Source organism: Capricornis sumatraensis, chromosome 4, assembly GCF_032405125.1.
Source record: "Capricornis sumatraensis isolate serow.1 chromosome 4, serow.2, whole genome shotgun sequence".
Classification (NCBI taxonomy): domain Eukaryota; kingdom Metazoa; phylum Chordata; class Mammalia; order Artiodactyla; family Bovidae; genus Capricornis; species Capricornis sumatraensis.
Genome location: NC_091072.1, coordinates 147,101,016 through 147,127,564, shown reverse-complemented (window position 1 = coordinate 147,127,564; position 26,549 = coordinate 147,101,016). Strand labels below are relative to the sequence as shown.

General features: G+C 42.0%; 1 pseudogene; it reads left to right on the top strand.

Moving 5' to 3' along the window:
• The window catches only part of LOC138077643 (antigen WC1.1-like), a 152,145-nt pseudogene that overhangs the window by 103,739 nt on the left and 21,857 nt on the right, over window positions 1–26,549 (top strand).

Below are 26,549 nucleotides of genomic sequence, written 5' to 3'. Positions count from 1 at the left end.
CCAAGTTATTCAGCCCCTTTTGCTCCCCTACTATTTTCTGGCCGAATTCCCATCTGGTACAGGGGTACCCACCAAGCCTATTAATTTTGCCTGGGCTTCTAAGATCGGACCGGGGGGGCCTCAGTGCCTCCTCTCCTTTGGGAGAACGGGAAGATGCCTGCGGCCTACGTAGGTGATGATTGGTATCCCATGTGAACCAAGTTATTCAGCCTCTTTTTCTCATTAATCTTCCAATCCCTCTCTATCTGTAATTAAATAAGTTATTTCCAAAGACACCGACGTCGTCCCCACCTTCGAATTCCGTGGATCCACCGGGGCTGGACCCAGCAAGTGGCGCCCGAACAGGACACTCACTGGGTTTGTTGTTCTTTGTTTCTCTTAGGATTTGTTCATCTGGCTGGAGGGGATGGACCCTGCTCAGGGCGAGTAGAAGTGTATTCTGGAGAAGCCTGGACCCCAGTGTCTGATGGGAACTTCACACTCCCCACTGCCCAGGTCATCTGTGCAGAGCTGGGGTGCGGCAAGGCTGTGTCTGTCCTGGGACATGAGCTCTTCCAAGAGTCCAGTGCCCAGGTCTGGGCTGAAGAGTTCAGGTGTGAGGGGGAGGAGCCTGAGCTCTGGGTCTGCCCCAGAGTGCCCTGTCCAGGGGGTACATGTCATCACAGTGGAGCTGCTCAGGTTGTCTGTTCAGGTGAGATGCAAGTCAGGCCTTTCACCTCTGTGAACACCCTGCTCGGGTGAGAAAGTCATGTGATTTTGCTGAAACTCTGTCTTTTTCTACCAGCATACTCAGAAGTCCGGCTCATGACAAACGGCTCCTCTCAGTGTGAGGGGCAGGTGGAGATGAACATTTCTGGACGATGGAGAGCGCTCTGTGCCTCCCACTGGAGTCTGGCCAATGCCAATGTTGTCTGTCGTCAGCTCAGCTGTGGAGTCGCCATCTCCAGAGGACCACACTTGGTGGAAGGAGGTGGTCAGATTTTAACAGCCCGATTTCACTGCTCCGGGGCAGAGTCCTTCCTGTGGAGTTGTCCTGTGACTGCCCTGGGTGGTCCTGACTGTTCCCATGGCAACACGGCCTCTGTGATCTGCTCAGGTAAGGGCGAGGGACAGGTGGAGATGGGCTACTGGTACTCAGGATGCTCCTGGAGTGAAATGTCCCCAAGAGCAGAGAGGGAGGGAAAATGGACTTCAAAGTCAGATATTTTGTGGTGAAATATGGATCTTCTCTTTGTTCCTTCATTTTTCAGGCCAGGGCAAGAAGTGTGAAGGGGAATAATATATTTTAAGCTACATTGTTGCTCACATGTAATCATAGAAAACAATGTATGAGCAGTAAGTATAGACCTCAGTATGAAGCCCCGCCCAGAGCAGCAAAGAAAATGTCACTGTCGTTCCCTCTCCTCAACAGGGAAAAGCACTTTCCTAACTTCTAACATAGAGAGTTTCATCAATTTTTGAACCTTCTATAAAATGATGCAGTATGTTGCATGTTTTGTATTTAATTTCTTAGACTCAAAATTATGTTTGGGATTCACACATGATGTTGTATATTGTAGCACTTTATTCATTTTTTTCATTACTGTAGAGTATGCCTTTGAATGATCACATGGTCATGTACTGATCAATTCTACTGACAATATAAATCTGAGTTGTTTCCAGTTCTTGACTATTACAAATATGATACTACAACTTACCATGACAATGTCTTTGGATGCAAATATGTGTTACTTACTTTCCATGTTTAACCCTTGGTCTTTTATTTTCTTTTTCTTAATCAAATGGTGTCCTTTGATGCACTCATTTCTTAATCTTATGGAAACATAACTTGCCAACTTTTCCCTGTGAATTTAATGCTTCTTATAGCCTTTAACAAAGAATTTTTGCCTACTCCAAGATCATAAAAACATTCTCCAAGAATATCTTATGGAAATTGTATTATTTTTCTCTTGCATATAATTGTGCATTCCTTCTGGGATTGATATCAGTTTAAGATAAGGGTCAGGTTTCATATGGACATCCAATTGGCTCAATCTTTTTCTGAAAAGACTTTTCCCCACTTCAGTGCCTCCTTCATCATAAGCAGAAGGGCAAGTATGTCTGTCTTATTTGAGACTCTCTGTTCTGTTCCATGTTATCATTTGTCTATCCTTGAACCAATACTGCGTTTTCTTAATTATCATAATTTTGTCGTTGTTTTGTTCGATCGCTAAGTCGTGTCTGACTCTTTGTGACCCCATGAACTACAGCTCACCAGGCTTCTGTGTCCTTTACTATCTCCCAGAGTTTCAAACTTTGTAGTAGGTCATAATAATTTTAGTTTACAAGAGTCGCTTTATATTAACTCCTCTAACTTTTTTGCTTTTCTTACCAACTTTGATTGTCATTCTTGGTTGCTTGTATTTTGTATGAATTTAGAAATGATCTTGTCATTTTCACCAAAAGAAAAGCTTAAGGGTATTTTCATTGAGATTAGATTTAAAAATTTGAGAGGAGACAAAGGCATTTGAGGATGAATGGCACTGACAATGTTGAATTTCCCAAATCATTGACATAATACATCCCTCCATTTAGTTAGATCTTGAATTTCTCTCAGAGATTTTGCCCATCTTCTACTAGGATTTCTCCTAGGTATTTTATTTTTGATGTTATGAGTATTTTTGTGAAAGTGTCCTGGCAATGAATTCTCTTTGTGTTGTTTTCATCTTTTAAGTTTTTAAATTTTGATGTCATTTGAGACATTAAAATGTTGGGAAAGTAATATAAAAATTCCCTTATGACCTTTACCTGGGTTTGTACATGTTAGTATCAATATTTCATTTTAATCTCTGTATGTGTGTGAGTGTCTTTCCTACTCGATTCTCCTTCGGCTCCATATCTTCCTGAATATGTAAAATCTTTCTGAATTAAGTTGAAGCCATGATGTTCCTTTACCCTTAGGACACTTTTGGGAATTTCCTTATAGAACCAGAGTTCAGTCAAGTCTTTAAATGACTTCAGCCCCAGGTGACATCTAATTGTAGCACTGAAAGACCCGACAGAAAGACTGCCAAACTGAGGTTCTTCCTGATTAATGACCCAACGTCATAAGCAAAATGAAATATATATTCCTTTTCTTCAGCTAAAAGTTTTGCCTTTTCATACTGATCAAATTGCTAACATCTGTTGAATCACAGAAAAAGCAAGAGAGTTCCAGAAAAACATCAATTTCTGCTTTATTGAGTATGTCAAACCTTTGACTGTGTGGATCATGAGAAACTGTGGAAAGTTCTTAAAGAGATGGGAATGCAAGACCACCTTACCTGCCTCCTGTATGCAGATTAAGAAGCAACAGTTAGAACTGGACATGGAAAACCAGACTGGTTCCAAGCCGGGAAAGGTGTATGTCAAGGCTGTATGTTGTCAGTCTGCTTGTTTAACTTATATACAGAGTACATCATGTGAACTACTGGGCTGGATGAAGCATGACCTGGAATCAAGATTGACAGGAGAAATATCAATAACCTCAGATACGCTGATGACACCACCTTTATGGAACAAAGCAAAGAGGACCTGAAGAGCCTCTTGATGAAAGTGAAAGAGAAGAGTGAAAAAGCTGGCTTAAAACTCAGCATTCAAAAAACTAAGATCAAGGCATCCAGTCCCATCACTTCATGGCAAATAGATGGGGAAACAATCGAAACAGTGACAGACTTTATTTTCTTGGGCTCCAAAATCACTGTAGATGGTGACTGCAGCCATGAAATTAAAAGACAACTGCTCCTTGGAAGAAAAGCTATGACAAATCTAGACAGTATATTAAAAAGCAGAGACATTACCCTGCTGACAATTGTCCTTTTAGTCAAATCTAAGGCTTTTCCAGTAGTCATGTATGGATGTAAGAGTTGGACCATAAAGAAGGCTGAGTGCCAAAGAACTGATGCTTTTGAACTGTGGTGTGGGAGAAGACTGTTCAGAGTCTCCTGGACAGCAAGGAGATCAAACCAGTGGATCCTAATGGAAATCAGTCCTGAATATTCATTGGAAGGACTGATTCTGAAGCTGAAGCTGCAATACTTTGGCCACCTGATTAGAAGAATTGACTCATTGGAAAACAGCCTGATGCTGTAAGATTGAGGGTGGGAGAAGAAAGGGATGACAGAGGATGAGATGGTTGGATGGCATCACCGACTTGATGGGCATGAGTTTGAGCAAGCTCCAGGAGTTGGTGATGGACAGGGAAGCCTGGCGAGCTGCAGTAAATGGACACAAAGAGTTGGACATGACTGAGCGACTGAACTGAACTGGGCTAAATTTTTTGGGGAAATCTACTATACAACAATGTAACCAGAACTCTTGTCATGTGACCTGAATTTCTAGATTTCAGAATATCCTCTGATCTTGCACTGTGATGTTTCTACCTTATGCTGAGCTAGTGCACAGCTACTATTATTCTTTAGTTCTTAATTTCAACTAACATGTTTTTCAGCTCTAGAAGTACTTCTCTTTTGTTATGATTTCTCTGCAAAGATACACATTTTGTCTATTATTTCCATAAACACTTTAATTGTGGCGATTTAAATCCTCTGTCAGGTAAATCTAGCAGCTGAAAAATCTGGGAAATTCTTTCCAATGTCTCCTTTTTCCTTTCTGTTTTTCACGAAATCTGTTTTATTTAAGTGTTTGTTTTAAAGTTAGACATTGAAGAAATTGTAGAAATGCTCCAGAAAGAATTTTGTTTTGCTTTTACTTAGGGATAGATTTGGCCTTCCTGGGTGGCTCAAATGGTAAAGAATCTGCCTGCAATGTGGGAGACCTGGGTTTGATCCCTGGATTGGGAAGATCCCCTGGAGGAGGGCATGGCAACCCACTGAAGTATTCTTGCTTGAAAAATCCTATGGGCAGAGGAGCCTGGTGGGCTATAGTCCATGGGGTCACAAACAGTCTGACATGACGGAGCGACTAAGCACAGCACAGGGATAGATTTAGGGATACAACAACTTACTTAACTCATTCTTATAGCAACACTTGGGTTAAAACAAAAATTGCGATACTGTCAGAAGCAGAACTCTACACGGAGAAGGTGAACAACAAGAGTATGACAACTTTATTGCTGGGTCACAGCTTTCATAGCAAACCTCCTCTTCCAACAACACAAGAGAAGACGCTACACATGGACATCACCAGATGGTCAACACCAACATCATATTGATTATATTCTTTGCAGTGAAGGATGGAAAAGCTCTATACAGCAGCAGAAACAAGACTGGGAGCTGACTGTAGCTCAGATCATGAACTCCTTAGTGCCAAATTCAGCCTTAAATTGAAGAAAGTGGGGAAAACCACTAGACCATTCAGGTATGACCTAAATCAAATCCCTTATGACTATACAGTGGAAGTGAGAAATAGATTTAAGGGACTAGATCTGATAGACAGAGTGCCTGATGAACTATGAAATGAGGTTCGTGACATTGTACAGGAGACAGGAATCAAGACCACCCCCAAGAAAAAGTAATGCAAAAAAGGAAAATGGCTGTCTGAGGAGGCCTTACAAATAGCTGTGGAAAGAAGGGAAACAAAAAGCAAAGGAGAAACGGAAAGATAAACCCACTTGAATGCAGGGTTCCAAAGAATAGCAAGGATAGATAAGAAAGCCTTCCTCAGCAATCAATGCAAAGAAATAGAGGAAAACAACAGAATGGGAAAGACTAGAGATCTCTTCAAAAAAATTACAGATACCAAGGGAATATTTCTTGCAAAGATGGGGTTAATAAAGCATAGAAATGGTATGAACCTAACAGAAGCAGAAGATATTAAGAAGACATGGCAAGAATACACAGACTGTACAAAAAAGATCTTCATGAACTGGAAAATGATGATGGTGTGATCACTCACAGTCACTTAGAGCCAGACATCCTGGAATGTGAAGTTCAGTGGGCCTTAGGAAGCATCACTACTAACAAAGCTAGTGGAGGTAATGGAATTCCAGTTGAGCTACTTCAAATCCTGAGAGATGATGCTGTGAAGTGCTGCACCCAGTATGTCAGCAAATTTGGAAAACTCAGCAGTGGCCACAGGACTGGAAAAGGTCAGTTTTCATTTCAATCCTAAAGAAAGGCAATGCCAAAGAATGCTCAAACTATCACACAATTGCACTCATCTCATTGCTAGTAAAGTAATGCTCAAAATTCCCCAAGCCAGGCTTCAGCAATACGTGAACCGTGAACTTCCAGATGTTCAAGCTGGTTTTAGAAAAAGCAGAGGAACCAGAGATCAAATTGCCAACATCTGTTGGATCATTGAAAAAGCAAGAGAGTTCCAGGAAAACATCTATTTCTACTTTATTGACTATGCCAAAGCCTTTGACTGCGTGGATCACAATAAACTGTGGAAAATTCTGAAAGAGATGGGAATACCAGACCACCTGACCTACCTCTTGAGAAACCTGTATGCATGTCATAAAGCAACATTTAGAACTGGACATGGAACAACAGACTTGTTCCAAATAGGAAAAGGAGTACATCAAGGATGTATATTGTCATCCTGCTTATTTAACTTCTATGCAGAGTACCTCATGAGAAATGCTGGGCTCGATGAAGCACAAGCTGGAATCAAGAGTGCTGGGAGAAATATCAATAACCTCAGATATGCAGATGATACCACACTTATGGCAGAAAGTGAAGAACTAAAGAGCCTCTTGATGAAAGTGAAAGAGGAGAGTGAAAAAGTTGGCTTAAAGCTCAACATTCAGGAAACTAAGATCATGGCATCTGGTCCCATTGTTTCATGGCGAATAAATGGGGAAACAGCGGAAGCTGTGGCTAACTTTATTTTTTTGGGTCCCAAAATCACTGCAGATGGTGACTGAAGCCAAGAACTTAAAAGACGCTTACTCCTTGGAAGGAAAGTTATGACCAACCTAGACAGCATATTAAAAAGTAGAGAGAATACTTTGTCAACAAAGGTCCATCTAGTCAAGGCTATGGTTTTTCCAGTAGTCATGCATGGATATGAGAGTTAGACTTTAAAGAAAGCTGAGCACCAAAGAATTGACGCTTTTGAACTGTGGTGTTGGAGAAGACTCTTGAGTGTCCCTTGGACTGCAAGGGGATCCAACCAGTCCATCTTAGAGATCAGCCCTGGGTGTTCATTGGAAGGACTGATGAAGCTGAAAATCCAATACTTTGTCCACCTGAAGTGAAGAACTCTATCCCGTGAAAAGACCCTGATGCTGGGAAAGATCGAGGGCAGGAGGAGAAGGGGACAACAGAGATTGAAATGGTTGAATGGTATCACCGACTGGATGGACATGGGTTTGGGTGGACTCCGGTAGTTGGTGATGGACAAGGAGTCCTTGCATGCTGCGGTTCATGGGATTGCAAAGAGTCGGACACGACTGAGTGAATGAACTGAAGTGAACTGAATACAGCTCTCATATGAGCTCCATTAGGAGGGATTGGGGGCAGGAGAAGGGGACGACAGAGGATGAGATGGCTGGATGGCATCACCGACTCGATGGACGTGAGTTTGAGTGAACTCCGGGAGTTGGTGATGGACAGGGAGGCCTGGCGGGCTGCAAATCATGAGGTCGCAAGAGTCAGACACGACTGAGCGACTGAACTAACTAACTAACCAGGTCATCATTTCCCTTAATTCAGTTTCCTGTTCTTCAACCCTTCCAGACTTCTGATCATTGTTTTTTCTTCAGGAAACCAGACGCAGGTGCTGCCCCAGTGCAACGACTCCCTGTCTGAACCAGCAGGCTCTGCGGCCTCAGAGAAGAGCGCCCCCTACTGCTCAGGTAAGGGTCCCACAGGACAGAAGACCCTTTTCATTCCCCAGGTCGACGCCCCATTGTCCCATTTCTCTCTCCTCAGACAGCAGGCAGCTCCGCCTGGTGGACGGGGGCGGTCCCTGCGCCGGGAGAGTGGAGATCCTTGACCAGGGCTCCTGGGGCACCATCTGTGATGACGGCTGGGACCTGGACGATGCCCACGTGGTGTGTAGGCAGCTGGGCTGCGGAGAAGCCCTCAATGCCACAGGGTCTGCTCACTTCGGGGCAGGATCAGGGCCCATCTGGCTGGACGACCTGAACTGCACAGGAAAGGAGTCCCACGTGTGGAGGTGTCCTTCCCGAGGCTGGGGGCGGCACGACTGCAGACACAAGCAGGACGCGGGGGTCATCTGCTCAGGTCTGCGCTACACACTGTCCACAGGCTGGGGGAGGGGTGGGGCCTGGAGGACCGGGTCTGAGCCCTGAGGGAGAGATGCTGAAAGGACCAGAGAAGGAGTGTTCCTCCCATGGAGCCTGTTTCCAGCAGAGGGGAAGACGAGGTGCTTTCACTTCCTTTTGCAGCAGCTGAGGATCTGGTCCTTTCTTCTCAGCAGTGTTTCCTGGCAGAGCCGTTTTTTACAGTTTTTCTTGAAAGCAGGGCTCTCTCTCCAGTTACATACAAAAATTTTAAACCCATGATAATAGTTTCCATTTGCTTCAGTAACAATTTACCAATTAGTGGGTTAAAACAACATAAATTTATTTCCTTACACTTCTGTAGTTTAGATGTCCAGCAGGGATCTCACTGGGCCTGGATCAAGGCTTCAGCAGGGCTGCATCACTTCTGTGGCTCTGGGGGAGAATCTATTTCTTGTCTTCTCAATCTTCTAGATAAAAAACAAAGAAAGTTAGTCACACAGTCGTGTCTGACTCTTTGCGATCCCATGGACTATATCCTGCCCTGCCTCTCTGTCCATGGAATTCTCAAGCTCCTAGAAACTGCCTACATCCCTTGATTCACAGCCTCCTTCATCCATTATCAGACCAGCAATGCTACAGGCCTCCAGATATTATCCAGAGTCACATTTCTCTCTCTAGGCAGAGCTAAGAAATGTATTCCATGTTTAAGGAGAGTGGGTCTAAGGATGTGCTCAGACTGGGCTCACATTGTTAATACAATATTCTAGCTTAATCTCACCATCTCAAGGGCCTTATCTTAATCACATCTGTGACTCCCTTTTGTCAGATATGGTAACATATTCACAGGTTGCAGAGATTGGGATGTGGACATTTTGGGCTTAATTATTCTGCCTGTCTCCCTAATATCCACATCAAATCCCTTAACATAGTCTTCAAAGATTTTGTTAGGAAGCAGGATTCAGCTGCCCCTCCCTGACTAGTGCCCACACAGTTTGGTCTTCCTCTCAGTTCATATCCACTACACCATTGTGGCAGAAATAGAAAGACAGGTACAAATGGACAAAGTCAGTTAAAAGCGAGGCGATCTCAGTCTTGTCATCTAGTGGGCATCTCTTGAACAAGGTCAGAGATGACTGTTCACCATTTCTAGAAGAAAGGAAAACCTAGAACATCCAGCCAAGTTTTCACTGTGTCCTGTCTCCTCCCCTTTCAACCTTAGAGTTCCTGGCCCTCAGGTTGGTGAGCAAGGACCAGCAGTGTGCTGGGTGGCTGGAAGTTTTCTACAACGGGACTTGGGGCAGTGTCTGCCGCAGCCGCATGGAAGACATCACTGTGTCTGTGATCTGCAGACAGCTTGGCTGTGGGGACAGCGGAACCCTCAACTCTTCTGTTGCTCTTAGAGAAGGTTTTAGACCCCAGTGGGTGGATGGAATCCGCTGTCGGAAAACTGACACCTCTCTCTGGCAGTGTCCTTCTGACCCTTGGAATTACACTTCATGCTCTCCCAAGGAGGAAGCCTATATCTCATGTGCAGGTGACTTACTGTCTGTTTCTGTGTGTCTGTCCCAACCCTGTAGGATGCAGTGAAATTTGATATTTTAAAATCTAAGTGAAGAGCTTAATTTGGGTGCAGAAAATTACATTAAGTGAAAATGTTAGTGTCCGACTCTTTGTGTCTGCATGGGCTATAGCCTGCCAGGCTCCTCTGTCCATGGAATTCTCCAGGCAAGAATACTGGAATGGGTTTCCATTCCCTTCTCCAGGGGATCATCCAAAGCTAGGTATCGCAATTGAGTCTCCCACACTGCAGTCAGATTCTTTATTGTCTGAGCCACCAGAGAGCCTAAATGAGATAAGGATGAAATTAATTTTATCCACATATTCTAATCTTGTTTGTTAAATTTTTAATTGAGATGTAATTCTTGTAACATTGTATTAGTTCTAAGTGTAAAACATAGTGTTTAAGTTTTTGTACATGTTGGTAAATCATCACCACATGTATGGTAATATCCATCACCACATGTCATTACAATTTCTTTTCTTATGATCCCACAAGTAAGAATTTGCATGCTGCAACTAAGACATAGGACAACCAAATAAATAATTAATTTTAAAAGAGAATATTATTCTCTTCATAGGCTTGACATAAGAACATACATCATGGTTTTTGTTTTTTTATCCACATGAGGGCTTCCCTGTAGCTAAGCTGGTAAAGAATCTGCCTACAATGCAGGAGACCGGGGTTTGATTCCTGGGTCGGGAAGATCCACTGGAGAAGGGATAGGCTACTCACTTCAGTGTTCCTGGGCTCCCCTGATGACTCAGCGGGTAAAGAATCTGCCTGCAATGTGGGAGACCTAGGTGCGATCCCTGGCTTGGAAGACCCCTGGAGTAGGGAAAGGCTACCCACTCCAGTTTTCTGGCCTGGAGAATTCCATGGACTGTATACTCCATGGGGTCATAAAGAGTTGGACACGACTGAGCGACTTTGACAAACACTATATACCAAAATACTATCTTCTTTCCTATATTACAGTTGTAAGATATCATTTATGACAATATTTTTTCTTCTAGAATGTTTTAAAATTTTTTATTTATTTATGGGAACTCTCTATAAGCAAAGATCACTTCAGTTCAGTTGCTCAGTTGTGTCAGCTTCAACATCAGTCCTTGCAATGAACACTCAGGACTGATCTCCTTTATGATGGACTGGTTGGATCTCCTTGCAGTCCAAGGGACTCTCAAGAGTCTTCTCCAACACCACAGTTCAAAAGCATCAATTCTTTGGTGCTCATCTTTCTTTATTGTCTTATAAGGAAACATCACTTACTCTTTCTTAAATATTTTTGTAAATATTTCCCCCATTTTTTGCACATATGTTTAAGGTTATGTATGTGAATGGGGAGGGTTATGTTATCGAATGTATAATGGTTTACTTTTTTGACTTCTGCCTTTAATGAAATGTTTCAAATGCCATTCTTAATCTCAAAATAACATTGAATCAAGTTTTATTTTCTGCAAATAATTTTACAGTTCCACTAAAGAATATTCAAAATCTAATTTTGAATTCATTTATTTATCTGAATTTATTTTACTATGTGTGATTGTATATCATCACCAGATAAGAATTATATTTTAGATATGTGATAGCTTGATCACAAAATTAAAACACATTGCTTCATGATTTCATGGATGTGATGTCAAAAGTACAGGCAACAAAGCAAAAATAGACAAGGGGGAATATATCAAACTAAAAAGCTTCTTCAAGCCAAAGGAAATACCAACAGAGTGAAAAAGCAGGGTAGCACAAATTATATAAGGTATTAATTTCCAAACAAATAAGGAACTCCTGCAACTCAAGAAAAAAATCCAAAACCTAATTACGCAGTTAAAAAATTGGCCAAGGTTTTGAATAGACATTTCTCTAAAGAAGACATACAAATGGCCAATGGGTATATGAAAAATGCTTGACATTGTCAATCATCAGGGAAATGTAAATCAAAACCAGAAAGAGATATCATCTCACACATGTCAGAATGACATTTTTTTTAAAAAAAGACACTTAAGTGTTGGCAAGGCTGTGGAGAAATTGACACTTTCTGTGTACTTATCCACATTAAATGTATAAATTGTATTAATAAAGCTATGCAATCCAGGGGTTAAATCTCTGGACTTTCACTGTCATGGTCCAGGTTCAATCCCTGACCTGGGAACTAAGATCCCACGGGCCACAGCACAGCCAAAAACAAACAACAACACAAAAGCTATGACCAAAAAATCTGTATGATTTATAATGATGTCCCTTTTCGTTCTTGGTATTGTTAACTTCATTTACTCTCTGCTCTTCAATCGGTATTGATCAGTGTTCCTCAGTTTTCAATGAGCCACGTTTAAAGGGGTTTCTTCTATGCTTTCTATCTTATGCTTACCTTGTTTTCCATCCATTTTTGTTCCTTTTTTAATTAACCCCAACATTCTATATTCTTCAGGCTTTCTCATCTCCTAGTTTCTTAATGGAAGCTTACATTTTTTTCACTTTCGGTCTTTCCTCTTCTCTAAATCTAGGGTATAGATTTCCCTATAGGCACTACTTGAGTTTCATTAGAAGAATTTATGATAATACCATTATTTTGTGTTTATTATCATTATTATTGTATTTTTATTATCATTATTTCACAATATTTGGTAAATTTTAAATTTATTCCCAGACTCAGGTGTTTTTTGGAAGGCTGTTGCTGAATTTCCCAAAATAGGGATGGCTAACAATATTTCTTTTTCATTCTTAATTTTATTCCACTGTGGTCAGAGTAAATACTCTGTATGAATTCAAAGAGTGAAAGATTTTGTCCCGTTATGTGGTCGTTTTGGTAAACGTTCCGAGTGCATGTACAGTAATGTGAACTCTTGCGTTGCTGGGTGCGTTGCTCTATGTGTTACTTGGTTAAATGTGCTGACTATGTTGTTGTACATCTACTGTATCCTTTGTTTTTTGTATGCCTGGTCTGTATGCTATTGAAAAAGATACAGTAAAAATCCCCCATTTTGACTGTGATTTTGCCTATTTCTTCTTTTCATTCTGTCAAGTATATTTCAAAGCTATGTTCTGTTACCTTTCTTGAATTTTGATGTCTATATGTTTATTAAGAGTGCATCTCATTATAATCATGAAGATTCCCTCTTTAATTCAATTAGTGTTCAGTTCAGTTCAGTTCAGTTGCTCAGTTGTGTCTGACTCTTTGTGACTTCATGGACTGCAGCACGCCAGGCCACCCTGTCCATCACCAAACCCAGAGTTTACGCAAACTCGTCCATTGAGTCAGTGATATCATCCAGTAATCTCATCCTCTGTCACCCCCTTCTCCTGACCCCAATCTTTCTTAGCACCGGGGTCTTTTGAAATGATCCAGCTCTTCACATCAGGTGGCCAAAATATTGCAGTTTCAGCTACAACATCAGTCTTTCCAGTGAACACTCAGGACAGATCTCCTAGGATGAACTGGTTGGATCTCCTTGCAGTCCAAGGGACTCTCAAGAGTTTTCTCCAACACCACAGTTCAAAAGCATCAATTCTTTGGTGCTCAGCTTTCTTTAAAGTCCAATGCTCATATCCATACATGACTACTGGGAAAACCATAGCCTAGACTAGACGGACCTTTGTTGACAAAGTATTATCTCTGCTTTTAATATGCTGTCTAAGTTGGTCATAACTTTCCTTCCAAGGAGCAAGTGTCTTTTAATTTCATGGCTGCAGTCACCCTCTGCAGTGTTTTTGGAGCCCCCAAAATAAAGTCAGCCACTGTTTCCACTATTTCCATATCTATTTGCCATGAAGTGATGGGACTGGATGCCATGATCTTAGTTTCCTGAATGTTGAGCTTTAAGCCAACTTTTTCACTCTCCTCTTTCACTTTCATCAAGAGGCTCTTTAGTTCTTCACTTTCTGCCCTAAGGGTGGTGTCATCTGCATATCTGAGGTTATTGATATGTCTCCCAGCAATCTTGATTCCAGCTTGTTCTTCATCCAGCCCAGCATTTCTCATGAGGTATTTTGTATGTAAGTTACATAAGCAGGGTGACAATATACAGCCTGACATCCTCCTTTTCCTATTTGGAACCAGTGTGTTTTTACATGTCCAGTTCTAACTGTTCCTTCCTGATCTGCATACAGGTTTCTTAAGAAGCATCTCTTTCAGAATTTTCCACAGCTTATTGTGATCCACACCATCAAAGGCTTTGGCATAGTCAATAAAACAGAAATAGAAGTTTTTCTGGAACTCTCTTGCTTTTTCAATTGTCCAACAGATGTTGACAATTCGATCTCTGGTTCCTCTGCCTTTTCTAAAACCAGCTTGAACATCTGGAATTTCACGGTTCACGTATTGCTAAAACCTGGCTTGGAGAATTTTGAGCATTACTTTACCAGCGTGTGAAATGAGTGCAATTGTGCGGTAGATAGAGCATTGTTTGGGATTGCCTTTCTTTAGGATTGAAATGAAAACTGACCTTTTCCAGTCCTGTGGCCACTGCTGAGTTTCCAAATTTGCTGGCATACTGAGTGCAGCACCTTCACAGCATCATCTCTCAGGATTTGAAAGAGCTCAACTGGAATTCCATCACCTACACTAGCTTTGTTAGTAGTGATGGCCCACTTGACTTCACATTTCAGGATGTCTGGCTCTAAGGGAGTGATCACACCATCGTGATTATCTGGGTCATGAAGATCTTGTTTTGTACAGTTTTTCTGTGTATTCCTGCCACCTCTTCTTAATATTCTGCTTCTGTTAGGTCCATACCATTTATGCCCTTTATTGACCCCATCTTTGCATGAAATATTCCCTTGGTATTACTAATTTTCTTGAAGAGATCTCTAGTCTTTCCCATTCTGTTGTTTGCCTCTATTTCTTTGCACTGATCGCCGAAGAAGGCTTTCTCATCTCTCCTTGCTATTCTTTGGAACTCTGCATTAAAATGGGTATATCTTTCCTTTTCACCTTTGCTTTTTGCTTCCCTTCTTTGCACAGCTATTTGTAAGGCCTCCTCAGAGAGCCATTTTGCTTTTTTGTATTTATTTTCCATGGGGAGGGTCTTGATTTCTGTCTCCTGTACAGTGTCACAAACCTCTGTCCATAGTTCATCAGGCACTCTGTCTATCAGATCTAGTCCCTGAAATCTATTTCTCACTTCCACTGTATAGTCATAAGGGATTTGGTTCAGGTCAAACCTGAATGGTGTAGAGTTTCCCCCCACTTTCTTCAATTTAAATCTGAATTTGGCAATAAGGTTGCCTAATCTGAGCCATAGTCAGCTCCTGGTCTTGTTTTTGCTGCCTGTATAGAGGTTCTCCATCTTTGGCTGCAAAGAATATAATCTATCTGATTTCGGTGTTGACCATCTGGTGATGTCCATGTGTAGTGTCTTCTCTTGTGTTGTTGGAACAAGGTGTTTGCTATGATCAGTGTGTTCTCTTGGCAAAACTCTATCAGCCTTTGCCCTGCTTTATTCTGTACTCAAGGTCAAATTTGCTGGTTACTCCAGGTGTTTCTTGACTTCATACTTTTGCATTCCAGTCCCCTATAATGAAAAGGATATCTTTTTTGGGGTGTTAGTTCTAAAAAGTCATGTAGGTCTTCATAGAACCATTCAACTTCAGCTTCTTCAGCATTACTGGTTGGGGCATAGACTTGGATTACTGTGATATTGAATGGTTTGCCTTGGAAATGAACAGAGAGATCATTCTGTTGTTTTTGAGATTGTACCCAAGTACTGCATTTCAGACTCTTTTGTTGACTATGGTGGTTACTCCATTTCTTCTAAATGATTCCTGCCCACAGTAGTAGATATAATGGTCATATGAGTTAAATTCACCTATTCCAGTCCATTTTAGTTCACCGATTCCTAGAATGTTCACTGTTGCCATCTCCTGTTTGACCACTTCCAATTTCCCTTCATTCATGGACCTAACATTCCAGGTTCCTAGGCAATATTGCCCTTTACACCATTGGACCTTGCTTCTATCACCAGTCACATCCACAACTGGGTGTTGTTTTTGCCTTGGCTCCCTACCTTCATGCTTTCTGGAGTTATTTCTCCACTGAACCTCCCGTAGCATATTGGGCACCTACTGACCTGGGGAATTCATCTTTCAGAGTCCTATCTTTTTGCCTTTTCATACTGTTCATGGGGTTTTCAAGGCAAGAATACTGCAGTGGTTTGCCATTCCCTTCTCCAGTGGACCATATTTTGTCAGAACTCTCCACCATGACCCGTCCGTCTTGGTTGGCCCTACACGGCATGGCTTAGTTTCATTGAGTTAGACAAGGCTGTGGTCCATGTGATCGGGTTGGCTAGTTTTCTGTGATTGTGGTTTCAGTCTGTCTGCCCTCTGATGTCCTCTCTCAGCACTACTGTCAATTAGTGCATCTTTTCTTAACGTCTACTTTCTGGGACATTGATAAAGCTACTCCCATTTTCTTACAGTTAGTACATTTTTCCTATCATTTTACTTTCAATCTTTCTTTGTTTTCATAGTATAAGGTGATCATTTTGTGAGTAACGTTTGCATCAGGTTTGTTTTATCTTAATCCATTCACTGTAAATGCAATTACTGATATTGATTTGATGTTGGTATCTGCCATTTGCTTTTAATTGATGCACATGCTTTATGTTCCTTTTTCTCTCCCTTGTTTTTCTTCCTTTAGTATTAAATAAATCTGTTACTATTTCAGATTTCCCTTTTTCCTTTTGATTTTCTGCAGCTTTACTAGGAGTGGGGATTTTCATACTCTTTTTTTATATTAAAAATTCTCTATCATTATATCTTCAAATATGCCTTCTGTCGTTCTGCCTCTCTGTCTCTGTATGTCTTCTCCCTCTCCTACTCTTTCTTTTCCTTCTCATGTCTCATCTTTAGGACTCCTCTAAATCACTCTATTCTAAGTTCTATCTAAAATTTGTTTGACTTATTCATTCACTTTTTAATACTAAATATTTTATTTTGGGTTGGCAATGATACCATTGCCATTTTTATTTCTTTATGATTATTTGTTAATTTTTTCATCTTTTTCCTGTATATTCTCCCCTTCTCTCTTTTTCCCTAAACACATTGGTCATAGTTAAAATCCTTATGCATTTCTATCATGTGTGTCTCTGCATTCTCTCATCTCTTTTTTTCACTTTGGTCATTTGTCATGTTATCCTAACTTGTGAAATGTCATGCCAGTGTTTTACTGAATGCTATAAATTATATATGAAAGAGTAAGATACTCCTGATACATTTCCTAATACCTGAAAGGATTTACCCTTTGTTTTGCTAGGCAGATAGGGGGAAGGGGTGTATATCATTCAAACATCTAAATATAACCTAAAACTGAGCTGTAATAAGTGTGGGTTGCAGCTTTGGTAGCACTCAGTCCACCTCTGATTTATTGGCCCGATGACAGGGGCTTTTGGAGATTTCAGTTCAGAGTCTGTATTCTTTGGTAGCTCAGTATCCAAGAGAATGAGAAAGACTCTGCTTTTCAAGTCTTTTTATATAGCTCTTTAGGTTCCTGCCCTTCACAGCTTATATACTTGGGCAGATATTTGAGGAGAAAACGTGCTGTGTGAGAGAGGCTCTCAAGACTCTAATTTTGTCACTCCAGCACCAGGTAACCCCAAAATTATGCTGGCTTCCTGTCACAACAATAGTCTTTTGCTTGCCCAAGCCCAGATTCTGAATCATTAAATTATGCAATGAATCAGCAAATTCCCAGAGAAAAAGAAGTATAGATCCTTGGCTAACATTGAAATAACCTCCACACTTTAGAATTTTAGCATATTTAGTCCATGTTGTGTCAACAAATGTTGAATACATTTCAGTTCAGTTCAGTTCAGTCACTTAATCATTTCCGAGTCTTTGTTACCCCATAAATCACAGCATGCCAGGCCTCCCTGTCCATCACCAACTCCCAGAGTTCAATCGGACTCACGTCCATCGAGTCAGTGATACCATCCAGCCATCTCATCCTCTGTCATCCCCTTCTCTTCCTGCCCCCAATCCCTCCCAGCATCAGAGTGTTTTCGAATGAGTCAGCTCTTCGCATGAGATGGCCAAAATACTGGAATTTCAGCCTCAGTATCATTCCTTCCAAAGAACACCCAGGACTGATCTTCAGAATGGACTGGTTGGATCTCCTTGTAGTCCAAGGGACTCTCAAGTGTCTTCTCCAACACCACAGTTCAAAAGCATCAATTCTTCAGCACTCAGCTTTCTTCACAGTCCATCTCTCACATCCATACATGACCACTGCAAAACCATAGGCTTGACTAATCAGACTTTTTTGGCAAAGTAACAGTTAGTGTTTCTTGAAAAACTTTTTTCAGCTTTTTAAGCTGTATGCAGCAAGACCCAGCAAAACACATTGGCCTGCTGTGAACTCCTCCATTCTCCATGGAAGTGGAAAATTTTAGGTTTAATTCTCTACTTCATCATTTACTTAAAGAACAACATCGATAGACATTCTTTAACCTTTCTTTACATCACTTTTATGTATAAAAGGAGAGGAGAATACAGTGAGCTTGTTAATGTTATTTGTTCAAGGGGCTGCAGGATGTGACCTATTTCTGCTCAGTGATAGAACTAGAAGAACTTTGCTGGTGGCTCAGCTGTAAAGAATCCACCTGCAATGCAGGAGACACAGGTTAGGTCGCTGGGTCAGGAAGACCCCCTGGAGGAGGGCGTGGCAATCCACTCCAGTATTCTTGCCTGGAGAATCCCATGGTCAGAGGAGCCTGGTGGGCTACAGTTCATAGGGTCTTAAAGAGTTGAACATGACTGAAGTGACTAGGCAAACATACACACTGCTGCTGCTGCTAAGTTGCTTCAATCATGTCCAACTCTGTGGGACCCCATAAACGGCAGCCCACCAGTCTCCCCCATCCCTGGGATTCTCTAGGCAAGAATACCGGAGTGAGTTGCCATTTCCTTCTCCAATGCATGAAAGTTAAAAAGAAAGTCAAGTCATTCAGTCGTGTCCCACTCTTAGCGACCCCATGGACTGCAGCCTACCAGGCTCCTCTATCCATGGGATTTTCCAGGCAAGAGTACTGGAGTGGAGTGCCATTGCCTTCTCCTTCCCCCTAAAGATCAGATAACTCCAAAATTTGAATAACAGAGATTCTTGACACAAAGTCCAAGGAGGGATTATATTTTTTGGGGAGAGGAAGCAACATTCTATGTTTTCCAGTGGAATCCGGCCAGTGTCAATGTTCCCTGACATCATCTCTCATGCAAAGCTGTTCAGTCTACTCAAAGAGATCACACTGTTTGAAAGTAGTATCCAGATCTGAAGTCTGAAGCTTAGAACCGCAAATGAAATATTCTGGGGTAAACCAAGATATCACAGAATCCATTTGTTTATCAGCTCTGAATGACTGTACCAAGGAGAAGGATTCTAATGATAGAGGATTCATGATTGCTATCTGAGGCATCTGATAAGGCCCGTTCCTGACTCCACTCCCTTTAATCAACCCCTTTAACTCTTAGGTCAACAGCATCAAAATGTGTGTGCCTTGAAAGGAATCCATCCAGCTGCCAGCTCATTCCTGTGACTCTGAACTCATTTAACTGCTCCGGGTAGAGAGACTAACATTTCCTGTAACTCTTTCTCTGATGCTGTGCAGAACTCTACAGATCAGAATGTTAACTCTGATAGGACCTTGTACTACCTTCTGTCACAGACTACTCACTAGAGTGTTTTCAACTTAATATTTCCTGTTTTATTTTCTTCCTATTTTTCAACCTTATTATTCTCTTGCCACTTTTATGAAAAACCAGCCCCAGCTGCTGCCCCAGTGCAATGACTCCGTGTCTGAACCAGCAAGGTCGGCAGCCTCAGAGGAGAGCACCCCCTACTGCTCAGGTGGGGGTCCCACAGGACAGAAAACCCTTCTCAACCTCTGGTGTCATCACCCATGTCCCATTTCTCTCTGCTCAGACAGCAGACAGATCCGCCTGGCGGACGGAGGTGGTCGCTGCTCTGGGAGAGTGGAGATCCTTGACCAGGGCTCCTGGGGCACCATCTGTGATGACCACTGGGACCTGGAAGATGCCCGCGTGGTGTGCAGGCAGCTGGGCTGTGGAGAAGCCCTCAGTGCCATGGGGTCTGCTCACTTCGGGGCAGGATCAGGGCCCATCTGGCTGGATGAAGTGAGCTGCAGAGGAGAGGAGTCCCAAGTGTGGAGGTGCCCTACCTGGGGATGGCAGCAACACAACTGTGATCATCGAGAAGATGCAGGAGTCATCTGCTCAGGTATGGTCAGTTCTTTGTCCACCGGCTGAGAAAATGGAAAGTTCCAAGAAAGCTGGTGTCTGATCAGCAGGGCAATAGGAGATAGGTGGCCTAGAGAGGACTGAGACGCCTATCCATCCTCCCTGAGTGCACTGTGACTATGAGTGATGAGCTTCATTTACTTTCCTCTTATAAGTCTCTGCTATTCTTTCTTCTCCAGTGGACTTACCTGACGCTAAAATAGCTTTATTCATTCTCCCAATTAAAATAAATCCTCATAATTTTTTTTCATATTTCACTTTTTGTAATGTGAAACATTTGCTAACTGCCACATACACATTCTCTTTGCACAGGGAGGCTATGCGAAGGAGGGACAAAAATGAGGAAGTACTCTCCTGGGTGGAGTTGTTTCTGTACAAACAATGTGAGATATTATTTAGCACTAGGCTAGTAGGAGTGGAGGCTACTCTTACTATAGGAGGATATCATTTACATGTATAGAGGTGATCCCTAAAGCGATATCACTTAACAAATCAGAGATTCTTATGGATTTGTGCCAGATTTCAAGTTCCCTTGCAAATTTATATGTAAATGTTCATAGTTCTTTGATGGTAGAATTAGAGAACTGTGAATGAAATGCTCCGAGTCATACATTCTTTCACTGTTACTAGAACAGTCTCTCTCCCCAATTTTCCTTTAAGATATCTGTACAAATGCAAACTTCGGAAGAACTCTTAGCCATGCACTGGCAAGTCAAAGGTGGAGGTAATAAAACATGAATTTGTGTGTTTTATGATAAGAGATTATGTAGTTTATATTTGATGATTTCTATGATATAAGAGACGTGTTTGGGGGGCTTATTTGGAGCAAGAAGACAAATGTAATTTTGAAGAAAGTGGAGCAGGTTTTATAGAAGCTGGGAGGAAGGGGAATGGCGATGGGAGCTGATGAAGGCAACGGTGAGGTTCTCTGAGCAGCACTGAAGGTCCAGGTGTGGTGTGGAAGATGCTATGTGTGCCTAAGGACACAAGATGTCTACACAGCAAGAGACCAGACAAGGATATATCTTTATTATATTTAATATCTTTACTCATTCACATCCACCTTCTATTTTATTATTTTCTTGGAATTTTCACACTTATTCTTCCATGTAAATTTTTAAATCAAGTAGATAATAAAAAAGAAATAATATATCTCAGAAGTCTCTATCCTAATATATCCTAAGACTTTCTTGATTATCCAGCACATATTTGAATATTTAACTTTTATCAGGGTATATAAAACAGAATACAAGAAATACTTCCCTCTTTTTCTTTCTAAATTTTTAATCTCATGGAATTAATATAACAACATCAACAATCTCAGATATGCAGATGACATCACCCTAAATGGCAGAAAGTGAAGAGGAACTCTTGATGAAAGTGAAAGAGCAGAGTGAAAAAGCTGCCTTGAAACTCAGCTTTCAAAAACCTAAGACATGGCATCCTGTCCCATCGCTTCATGGCAAACAGATGGGGAAACAATGGAAACAGTGACAGACTTTATTTTCTTGGGCTCCAAAATCACTGTGGACAGTGAGTGCAATCATGAAATTAAAAGATGCTTGCTCCTTGGAAGAAAAGCTATGACAAACCTAGACAGTATATTAAAAAACAGAGACATTGCTTTGAGACAAAGGTTCGTCTAGTCAAAGCTATGGTTTTTTCAATAGTCATGAATGGATGTGAGAGTTGGACCACAAAGAAGGTTGAACACTGAAAACCTGATGCTTTTGAACTGTGTTGTTGGAGAAGACTCTTGAGAGTCCCTTGGACTGCAAGGAGATCAAACCACTCAATCCTAAAGGAAATCAACCCTGAATATTCACTGAGAGGACTGATGCTGAAGCTGAAGCTCCAATACTTTGGCCACCTGATATGAAGAACTGATTCATTGGAAAAGACCCTGATGCTGGGAAAGATTGGAGGCTGGTGGAGAAGGAGACGACAGAAGATGAGATGGTTAGATGGCATCACCAACTCGATGGACATGAGTTTGAGCAAACTCTGGGAGATGTTGAAGGACAGGGAAGCCTGTCATTCTTCAGTCCATGGGGTAGCAAAGAGTCGGACATGACTGAGTGGCTGAGCAACAACAACAACAACAACAACCAGTTAAATAAAAATGGTTTATCTAGAATGTGTAGCCTGTGACCGAACTCCCAGCCAGAATAGATTAAGAGTCGTAACCTGGGCCTCTCTGGGGAGATGGAAATGGATAAATAATAAAAGGCAAGCAGATCATCCTCTCTTACATCATTTATTCTTGTATGAGTGGTCAAGCTAACCCTTCAGTTCTTTAATTTCTGCAGCGCCTTTTCTGTTCTCTCCTGCTCTCTATGCTGCTGCTGCTGCTGCTAAGTCGCTTCAGTCATCTCTGACTCTGTGCGACCCCATAGACGGCAGCCCAGCGGTCTCCACCGTCCCTGGGATTCTTCAGGCAAGAACACTGGAGTGGGTTGCCATTGCCTTCTCTGCCTGCTCTCTATAGTAGATTTCTATTCTGTTACATTATTCTTATTGAGGCTTCAAAGTTCACAAACTTATACAATCAGAGTCCTTCACCAGAACAAATTCCACCATGTACATAAATACTTATGAGCCCACTCAGAAACCAGGAAAATGATTTAAAAAGTTGTTCTTTATGATGTGCAGGTTTTTCCCTATTGGATTACCTTTTCTCTATCCAAAATAGGGTCCCTAAAGGATGAAATCATGATCATGAGTCTTTTCTCTGGTCTCTCTCTCGTACTCCATCCACTCCCCATTTCACCTGCCACTCCCTCCACCTCACTCCCTACAGAAGTTCTTCCCTTTTGGAGTCTCCTTTCCATATATTTGTAGCTCTTAAGCTTTTTTTTTTTTCCTGCATTGGGAAACATGGGAAAGGGTAGCAGGGTTATGTGGCAAATGGGAGGAGCACAGGGGATGAAAAGTGTTAAAATCTTGTTGAACAAGTCTTTTTTTCCCCCAAATCTTTCTATGTTTCATTCCTATTGAAGCTTTTGCAATTTAGAAATCTCTACAGTATATATTTAAAGACGCTTACTTCTTGGAAGGAAAGTTATGACCAACCTAGATAGCATATTAAGAAGCAGAGATATTACTTTGCCAACAAAGGTCCGTGTAGTCAAGGCTATGGTTTTTCCTGCGGTCATGTATGGATGTGAGAGTTGGACTGTGAAGAAGGCTGAGCACCGAAGAATTGATGCTTTTAACTGTGGTGTTGGAGAAGCCTCTTGAGAGTCCCTTGGACTGCAAGGAGATTCAACCTGTCCATTCTAAAGGAGACCAGTCCTGAGTGTTCATTGGAAGGACTGAGGCTGAGGCTGTAACTCTAGTACTTTGGCCACCTCATGCGAAGAGTTGACTCATTGGAAAAAACCCTGGTCCTGGGAGGGATTGGGGGCAGGAGGAAAAGGGGACGACAGAGGATGAGATGGCTGAATGGCATCACTGACTCGATGCACATGAGTTTGAGTGAACTCCGGGAGCTGGTAATAGACAGTGAGGCCTGGCATGCTGTGATGCATGGGGTTGCAGAGTCGGACACGACTGAGTGACTGAACTGAACTGAACTGAACTGAAAGTATATATGGCTTGTTTGCTGTCTGCCCTCTTCCTCTCATTCTCCTCTTTTATATCTTGCTGGCTTCTTATCTCAGAAATCCAAATAAGAAAGGAATATGCAGTTAGCATATAGATAAGATTAGAATACATTAAATTATCATTACTCTTTCACATTTGCTGAGAATCTCATGTCTACTATGAAGTAATCAACTAACTCATTTGTCTTGCATAATCCCACTGAGATCTCACTTTCTCCCAGGTGTCTTGATAAATCCTAGGTTTTCAAGAAAGATGGCTAGGACCATTCCCTCCCTCTCCTATGACCCTCTGAGCTTTTGTCATTTCTAAACTTACCTGTGGACAACTTCTTTCACAGATTATAATACCTGCATTCAGATCCAGCCCGTGTGATTTTCCCTGTCCGCAGTGACTTGAATATTGGCTCTGAGAGAAAACTGGCCAGAATTTTAGCCCCAGAAATCTCAGGATGGTCCTGTAAACTTCTCTGGCTCTTAGGCCTCTAACCTCTTGAATCCCACAGACCTTTTTCACTCTCAGTTCAGCTCTGCACCCACGTTTGAATGTCTACCACTGTGCAGTTTCTTTGGGCACTGTAGTTTCCAGGCCCCCAGATAGGAATTAACATTTGTAATCAAAATATATATTCTCGAGATTCAGCCATTCTGAACTGATCCTTCAATCCTTCTGGATATCTCTTCAGAAACTTGCCCATGAAAATGCAGTTTGACGATGACTGTCAAATTCTCTCTTCTTATCCCCTCTTATTCCACTGCTGGAAAAAAAGCTTTCACACCATTGCCTGTGAGATGTCTGCAATTGTCCAGCCAGGTTCATGAACACTCACTGGGTTTGTTGTTCTTTGTTTCTCAGGATTTGTGCGTCTGGTTGGAGGGGATGGACCCTGCTCAGGGCGAGTAGAAGTACGTTCTGGAGAAGCCTGGATCCCAGTGTCTGATGGGAACTTCACACTCCCCACTGCTCAGGTCATCTGTGCAGAGCTGGGGTGTGGCAAGGCTGTGTCTGTCCTGGGACAAGTACCCTTCAGAGAGCCTGATGGCCGGGTCTGGGCTGAAGAGTTCAGGTGTGAGGGGGAGGAGCCTAAGCTCTGGTCATGCCCCAGAGTGCCCTGTCCAGGGGGCACTTGTCACCACAGTGGAGCTGCTCAGGTTGTCTGTTCAGGTGAGATGCATATCAGGACTTAACCTCCGTATACAATCAGTTCAAGCTAAAAAGAAGTCAGATTTTGCTGAAATCCTGTCTTTTTCTATCAGTGTACACAGATGTCCGGCTCATGACGAATGGCACCTCTCAGTGTGAGGGGCAGGTGGAGATGAACATTTCTGAACGATGGAGAGCGCTCTGTGCCTCCCACTGGAGTCTGGCCAATGCCAATGTTGTCTGTCGTCAGCTCGGCTGTGGTGTTGCCATCTCCACCCCAAATGGAGCAGAAGGCAGTGATCAACTCTGGAAAGCCCGATTTCACTGCTCAGGGACTGAGTCCTTCCTATGGAAATGCCCTGTGACTGTCCTGGGTGGTCCTGACTGTTCCCGTGGCAACACGGCCTCTGTGATCTGCTCAGGTAAGACAGGGAAGGGCTACTGTACTTAGGATGCTCCTGGGGTGAAATGTCCCCAGAGCAGAGAGTAAGGGAAAACAGGCTTTAAAAGGAAGATATTCTGTAGTGAAATCATGGAACTCAGGTTTCCTCTGCTTATTACTCAAGAATCCAACACTGAGAGACAAGTGTGGGGTAAATTTAAAGATAGCATTATTGAGGAAACCAGGAGTTCTGAGGAGACAGAGGATTAATGTACCAAAGAACCAGCTCCCCCTTGCTGATCAGGGACAAGAATTTTTAAACGGGAATTTCAGGAGTGCACAGGTGGAGGTAGGGGACAGGTTACCTGCAGAATAACACAGCTAGCTCCAACAATCATCTTGGAATAGGTCTGATCGGTGTCACCTTAATTGTTTGAAATGCAGTTAATTATCAGTTCTAGTGCTGGTTTTTCCCCGTTTCCTTGCGGCTGATTCTTGGAATTGTGGAAGGTGATGATTATGGGCTTCCCTGTTGGCGCAGATGGTAAAGAACCTGCTTGCAATGCAAGAGACTCAGGCTTGATCCTGGGTTGGGAAGATCCCCTGGAGAAGGAAATGGCATCCCACTAGTCTGGGCATCATGTATTTACTTCTACCACATGGTTGGGATTTCGGCATCTGCAAAACAGCTCAAAGGATATGGCTCAGAATGTTAGCTATAGCCATGAGGAGGAACCAAAAATCCTTGACTTTGTTTAGGGTTAAACTAATATTATTTTGTCCTATTTGACTGTTTTCCTTTGTTTCTGAAATTTTTTCATTTCTGTGTTTAAATTTATTCTTTGGCTAAGGTTTTTCTACAGACAGAAGCAGGTGGAGGACGTGAGGGTGGTCTGTCCTGAGAAGGCTCTGTAAGGTCCTGCTCCATAGCATTCTCATGGTTCACTCATTTTTTCAGGGGAAAGAAGTGCTAAGAAATGCTAAGAAGTGCTATGTCAGGGAAAGAAATGCTTAGATGAATAATGTTTTAATGAAACATTATTGTTTAAGGATAATAATAGAGAACAAAGTACAAACAATAAGTGTATACCTAGGTCATGTTCTCCAACCCAGATCTACAAAGAGAACATTGACAGCACCACAGAATCACTATTGCCTCCCAATAGCCATGTCCTCCTCTCCAGGGAAGCCTGCTTACCTAAGACTTGTACTGCCATAGAATATTTTCTCAGTTTTTGAACTTTATGTATAACCATACAGAATGTTTTCTTTCATGTCTAATTTTTTTTTATTTCAAATGTGTGTGAAATTCACTCGTGATGTTGTTTATGGCAACACTGTATTCATTTTTATTACTATAGAGTATTCCTTTGAATGATCACATGACCATGCATTGATCCTTTCAACTTGTGGCAGAGATTTGAGTTTGTTGCCAGGTC